The sequence below is a fragment of the Rhamphochromis sp. 'chilingali' genome (genome assembly GCF_963969265.1).
Source record: "Rhamphochromis sp. 'chilingali' genome assembly, chromosome: 20".
Classification (NCBI taxonomy): domain Eukaryota; kingdom Metazoa; phylum Chordata; class Actinopteri; order Cichliformes; family Cichlidae; genus Rhamphochromis; species Rhamphochromis sp. 'chilingali'.
Window position 1 is genome coordinate 13,786,138 of NC_137947.1, and position 7,681 is coordinate 13,793,818.

Consider the following 7,681-nt stretch of genomic DNA (forward strand, 5'->3'; position numbering starts at 1 on the left):
TTTTTCTGTGACATTTTAGTAATGTCTGTCTAGATTCATTATTTTCACTTTTCTGGGTTCTTTTTTGACATTCTGGGCAGGAAGTTCTTCAAATGTCGACTATTTGGGTCTGTTTTTACGTTTATACTGGTAGTTAGAGTTAATGGCTGACAGTATTGGCAGTGCAGAATGTTATCTGACCATCTTTAACTAAGTAAAGTGTTTTAACTTTTGAATGTCAAACTGGAGTTTGTGTGTTTTTTATATCCCACTGATGTCGTTTTGCATCCTTCACTACATTCTGTTTAGTGAACATGCAGCGTGTGGCTTGGCTGATAATTCAGCCAGCAAGATCTTGTGCAACAATCTAATTATATCTATATTCAAGAGGGATCCAAGTATTTCTCAGCGGGCTCCATGCAGCTGACTGTGTGTGCATAACTGCAGGCTTGATTAACAAGTTGTTGAGTCAGCACTTACTGTAGTAAAGTGCATCAAGCCCACAGACTTTCTAACCTACAGCAAGGTACTAAAAACTACCCCAAATGATTGCTAATCAATTATTGTTTAACTTCTGTTTAATTCCTTTAAAAGTGATTGTTGCAGTTGGCTTAATGTGTATAAATTTAATCACTGTGGATTTAAAGTACATTTTCTGGCTTTCTGTGTCACTTAAACTTTCTTGGTGTACTAATACTGGAAATGGATGAACATTTTTTTTTTTTACATTAAAAAAAAAAACAAACAACAGCAACAAAAACTAATTTCCTTGTTCGGTGATACTGAGAATTACAAACCCAAGACATACATACATTACAGGCAGGGTTTAAAGTGGCATTTGGCAGGTGCAGGAACTCTAAGATCTGGTGTAGTGGTGCAGTGTGGAGAGAAAAATTGCTTAGAAATAAGTTGCAACTTGTTTTGTGAGTTCCAGCAGATTTTCTTTGCTTTAGACTTTCTTTGGTGGCTGATGCTGTTACCAGCATTCATGCTTTTGTGTCATGTTTTATGTGTTAATTCCACTGTGGTCTTGTCCCGGTGTTTTATATCTGGTGCCAGCCATGACAGAAACAAATAAAATGCTAGGACCTAGAACCTCCCTGCAGGAATTTGCTGACATTTGTCATTATATTAAGGCAATGACTGTTATTCTCTTACTGATAAATTCAAAAACCAGGCCGATCAAAACAGCTGCGAGCTATGTCGACACAGCATGTAGATACGTTTCCAATTAGGTTACTGTGTAGATTATGTTGTAGGGTTTCAGAGAGGTTGTCAGTGTTGGCATACCTATAGATTAGATTAGTGGATTTAGCCAACTCAGTGTGGAAAGAATTAAGCAGATGTTTCACAAGTTATTGCTGAGTTGCAACCCCTGGACAGTAAGGCATTAGAAAAACTAGAATTTGGTGATTGAATTTAGGGTTGCATGAAAATACTAGCCATTAAATTTCCCAGTATTTTCATGCAGTCTTTGAATATTAAAAAAATTGTATTTGACTAGTTAGTCGCGATAATTCAGAAACTCTTACTGTATAGACCTAATGCTTGATTTAAAAATGCTAAAATGATATAGCGTTACCATTGAAAAAAATCTCTCATCTCATCTAGGTGCAGGAATTTTACGTCACAAGGATAAGAAGGAAAAAGCAGTGTTGAAAAAGGTGTAAGCCTGGGGATGTCATTATTTTGTTATTACTGAGCAAGTATCTCTATCCAGTTACTGGAAGCAACACCAGGCTGCAACAGAAAAAATAACTAATTCAAAAGTAATATGCATTACCTGCCTATTAGATTTTGTTGCTTATTAACTGAAGGTGCCAGAATGCCATTCTAGCCCACTTTAACCCCAGATTACAGGGCAGCATGATGCAAATTACACAGCTGTACAGTCATTTGTTATAATGACTGCGTAATTAATGTTATTGTTACAAAGTGAATTTAGTGAAAAAGCAAGACTCAAATGTAAAATATTCACTTCATATCAAAGAGCCAAAATACCAGCAAGGACTTGGAACAGTACTGGAAGATATGGAATGATGAGAATAGTTTGCAGGGCTATATAGATAAATGCTTGCTTTTCCCTGCTATACATTCTCATAAAAAGCGCTGAAGGTCAATATTTCTGTATATAATGAAGCTACCTAAAGCTGCAGAAAATATGGCTGATGCTACAAGCAAAAGGGCAGCTCGTTAATCTAGTAACAGTGGGGAAGCAAACCAAATTTGAGAACTTAAGTGTCTTTCACCAAGATAAGCATAGGAGATAGAATATGTCAACTCTTAAGGTCAGATATGTGCTTCACACTGATGTATTTTGATAAGAACAGCCATTTTAAAAATTGATCCTGAAATTACTTGAAACTGACTACTGATGTGATGATCTGAAGAGCTTCTGTAGGGCAAAAGCCTGTGGCTAGCAGAGGAGGAGTGTGGAGGACACACCACAGAAGCAGCTTGCAAGGAGTGAAGTGTGCTGAGAATACTACTGTGAGCAAACCATCAAGAAAAGTAAGGTGAAAGAGAAGAGGGTGACCTTTATGAAAATATCTGTCATCTCCCTCAATTTCTCAGTGGAGCTTAGAAATGGGTCAAATACATGTTCTCTTTATTACTGCAATAAAATGACATGGGGAAATAATAACAAAAATGTTGTTTTAATTGTTTCTATTGCTAGAAAAAAAAAGTAGTTTGCAGTTTTCTGCAGTCCCAGATATTGCAACACTATTTCCCATTGCATAAAACTCATCACCATAATTGGTAACATCAGCAACGCCTTGGTGCCAATGTAAATAACAGAGGAGGATCTTTGAGGAACTACATTGTATTTATTGGGACGCGGGTATGTTTCCTGGTCAGAGAACAGAAATAAATCAGTGACAAGCTAATGGATGGAGAGTCACTGGCCAGCTGGAGGAATCAGGGTTGGAATGTAAAATGGCAAACACTCTCCTTTCTCCCTCAGCAGCCACTGCCAAAATGCCCTGGAGCAAGGCACTTAACCCCTTGCTTATACTGTTTTCAGCAACAACCAGCAGAAGACTGATTGCAGTATGGCTCTGTGGTGTGAATATACCTGTACAGCAAGCAGGATGTAGGTCATTGAAGGAAAAATGAAAAACAAAATCACACACAAGCTGTCAAAACATTCCCTCTGCAAATAAATATTAAATATGATATAAACACAATACCACTATGGATGTACCCCCTGCTGCTTATGTGCGCGTGTTTCTGTGAGCGTTAGATCGAAGAGGATGTAAAAAAAGAAGTGAGATGTGAAATGGTACCAAATGTACCCTTGAGGAGTTTTCCCACTGACTTCCGGCCAATAGTGGCAATTCCAGGAAGTTGCTGCACACAGACACAGACACACATAACCACTCCTGAAGCAGTTGATGTGCACTGAACAGAGGCGATGATAGAAACTGTTCAGTAGTGCGGACAGGCCTATGGAACGCCAGGACTGCCATAATGAATTAATTAAATACACCATTAAATAATTAATTAAATGTGGCAATAATTAATTAAAATTGGAATTAATTAATTAAATAAATAGTTATGACACATGTAATTAATTAATTATTGACACATTTAATTAATTATTTATGTATTTCACATTTTAATTAATTATTGACACATTTAATTAATTAATTATTGACACATTTAATTAATTATTTATGTATTTCACATTTTAATTAATTATTGACACATTTAATTAATTATTGACACATTTAATTAATTATTTAATGATATATTTATTTATTTCATTTTGGCAGTCCTGACGCCTGGCTCTCATCATGAAATAATTTTATCTGTCAGCCTCACCCATCAAACTCAGGGGGCGGGGTTAACGCTGATCGAGTCAAAACCATTGCTTTGGCCTGGTGGCCATTGTTTCTAGCACACAACAACCGGCATGTGGAAGCTAACAGAACTGAGCTTTGAAAAACCCTGTTTGTGTGTTACCAAATACCGTTTTAATATTTTTTTAGCCGAGAATGTAGTGGTTTAATCTTCATGTGTCTGGTCGGTTTGTCAAGATACAGCCTCTTTGCAAAAGTGTTTCGATGATTTCGGAGATGTCTGCCCAGTCTCACGGCAAAGCGTGGGATAGACCCGCTCGCCTCGCAAGCAATCCCACCGACAAAGCGCAGGCCCCGGTACACAGCTGTAGTAACCCCCGCTGACTTCTTTTACTGAGGTTATATTTATCGATGTTTTATTTCCTGATGTTCTTATGTGTCCTACGTGTTTCAGTCGCCAATTCTGAATTATAACTAACATTAAAAACATGTTTAAGGAGGAGAGAGAGCAAATAAATCTGTTTAACATCTGATCTTTGGGTTTTTGTTCAGTAATCAGCGTGACCTGTGTATAAACACATAAAAGAGATAACGTTGGTGTTTCCGTCATGTAGTAACTGCTGGCTTTAACTGTACAAAGGTTGTTCGACACTATGAAACACATACAGACTTCATGATGTTCGGCTAATATTTTTATTGTGAATATTAATCATGCTGACCTCGCTCTGTACACCACGCAGCGAGGTCAGCATATCCACGATATCCTCAGCTCCATGAGTTAACACAGAGTTTCCCAGCTGACTATCTAACTGCCAACTATTCCAGAGACGTGAAAATATACAGCATAAAGAAAAGTGTAAGAGACTCGGCAGCAGATTAGAATAACAGTTATACATTTAATAAATCACCAAATGAATCCAAGAAACGAGCAAACCTGTTCCGACAATTTGAATTTGTATTCCCTCAGCTGCAGACTCGCTGCTGTTTAAATGTTTGAAAAGGAAGATTAGATATAAAAAACGTCAAACATAGACTCAGTCTGCCTTCACATTTGATATGAGGCCAGCACGTATAGTGGCCTCAGCAGGCTATTACTGAAATACACGTGCTATATCATAAACTATGATATAAACAGGGAGGTCCTATTAACATGTTTAGTTTTAAAGGACACCTTCCTGCCTTTAGTCTCATTCATGAGCAGTATTAGTTTTCTTCTAACATCCAGAAGTCTGCACAATGTGTTTCATAGTTTGTAACAAGCCTTTGACAGGTAAACATAACATGACCGAAAAAGCAAAAAAAAAAGAAAAAAAAGAGAGAGAGTGTTGACATAAGAAGAGAAAATTCTCTCAATTATGGAGACAGACAAATGGTTCATTTATGTTTGATGTGTGTTTATTCCTCCCTAAATATCGTCGGTGAAGTTCGCCATGCATGTCAGATTTTCCTGCGCATTTTTATACCTCTGCCAACAGAGAGAGAAAAAAAATCACATTCTAACAGACAGCTGGTGCTTAGAATACAGTTGAATAACTATTAAAAAACAGATGATATTTAGATGATAGTTCAGTCTAACACATGTGCCAGTGAACCATTAAACGTCTGTCAAACTATGCAGTTATGAAACGTAACTTTAACCTCAGCCAAACCGATTTGCTCAGTTGTAAATAAAACAGCGAAGTAAACGTGACCCGACAGACAGAACCTGAGTGAATGAAGTCCAGCGTTTAACCACTGAGAGCTAAAACTCAGCTGAGGTTTGAAAGCTGTGTGCCGGTGATTGGACATCAGCCGCTGATAAAGCTGTTCGCCTATAAAGTGCTCTGTAAGGAAACGCTCGGGGAAAACACTATATTTACTTATCTTGTGCAGAAAAATGCGCTGACATTGCGTTATATCGAGCACCGGCTGCCCAGTTAAACTGTGACTATCACCAGGTAACTAGGCGTGTTTCTTGAATTAGCAGCAGGTGTTAAACAGCTGACAGATGAGGAGGAGGATGCATGCAGGTAAACTGAGGGTCTGCTGAGCTGATCGCTGGTTTCGTGAGAAAAATGTCAGCTCGTTCTTTATGTTACAGAAGCACAGAGACACAAGACCAGGCGGAAAGAGACGATCGTTCGGTGAAAATGAGAATCTGCGAATGCAACATGTGGAACACGGAGAGTGGAATATGTAAACAAACCGGTTAACGTAACCCCCTCGGTGCACTCTGCATGCTAACTGTTAGCAGAGCTAGTGAAATCTCTGAAAACATCTGAGCACTTTTGCAAACATGTTCTATGTTGACAACCTGACCAGACATACGTCGCGACATTCGCGGCTAAAACACTGTTAAAAGTGTAGCTGGTGACAGAAAAACGGGGTATTTTAAAACTACACCACCACCATTGCTGCTTGTGATTTGATCTGCATTCTGGGATAACTGGCTGCCCCAAGTCTACACAAGCAATCGATTTTCTAGGATCGACCTGTTTTGACTTACTTTGCACGGCAACCAATCAAATGTTAGAGAAGCTGCATGGGCAGCGTTAACCCCGCCCCCTGAGTTTGATGGGTGAGGCTGACAGATAAAATTATTTCATGACGAGAGCCAGGCGTCAGGACTGCCAAAATGAAATAAATAAATATATCATTAAATAATTAATTAAATGTGTCAATAATTAATTAAATGTGTCAATAATTAATTAAAATGTGAAATACATAAATAATTAATTAAATGTGTCAATAATTAATTAATTACATGTGTCAATAATTAATTAAAATGTGAAATACATAAATAATTAATTAAATGTGTCAATAATTAATTAATTACATGTGTCATAACTATTTATTTAATTAATTAATTCCAATTTTAATTAATTATTGACACATTTAATTAATTATTTAATGGTGTATTTAATTAATTCATTATGGCAGTCCTGGCGTTCCATACAGGCCAGGCTATAGCCGTTGTTGCTTCTTTTCATTATGCAAATACTAATCAAAAGCTCCACATGAAATCAATCTTCCTCTAACTCTCATCAAGAAAGGAAATGCATTTCCTAAAAAATGTTCCCAATAATCCGGTGCAAAAATTAAAAGCTGATAAAGCTATTCACATTCTGAATTGTTGCATTATGATAGTCTAGTGTAATCTTCACATCAGCCCAAGCAATTGGAGTAGCGCATGCATGACAAAGTACTACAGTAATTCATTTAGCCTGCTAGGCAACCAGATGCACGAAACAACAGTTTTGGAGTTTTAGTTCTTATTAAACGCGTTCCTAATCCAGACCTGCAGAGGATCAATTATAGCTAGGCTTTGAGAGACCGCAGTCAATTTTTTTTTCACCTCTCAGGTAATAGGCTATATAAAAACCATTTTCATTTTGTAGGAGAGGTTCAATTGTTTACACAAGATAATGACTCGCCTCGCTAATGAATATTTTGTTAAGCCTAATTAAATAATCAATCAAGCAGCCCCGTATCCCCGCCCTGACCTGCCACAGAGGGCCATCTCCTCAGCAGACAGGCACGCCTTCAGCCCTCAGCTTCTGATCACATTTCCTTAGCAACGTGTTTCCCCCGGTGTCGCTTAGACGGCTCAGCTGTCTTATTCCCCACGGAGATACACATCTCACCTCTGACTAGCAAATTCTCCAGAATGATGGTACAAGTCACCGTCCCAGGGCGGAACACCTTTGCAACTTAATGGTGAGCATATATCCCACCGGCACAGACGATGAAACGGCGTTAATTGCAAGTCAGCAGAGAGGTGTCTGCTGCACCGTTTCTGCTTGCAGCAGATGGTCCATGTGTACTCCCTACTAGTAAGATTAGCCGTCCATAGTAAATCCTGGGCCTAGCATTTGCAGGATGGGGGCAGAGGGACGCGTTAGTTACATTTAATGCTAAGC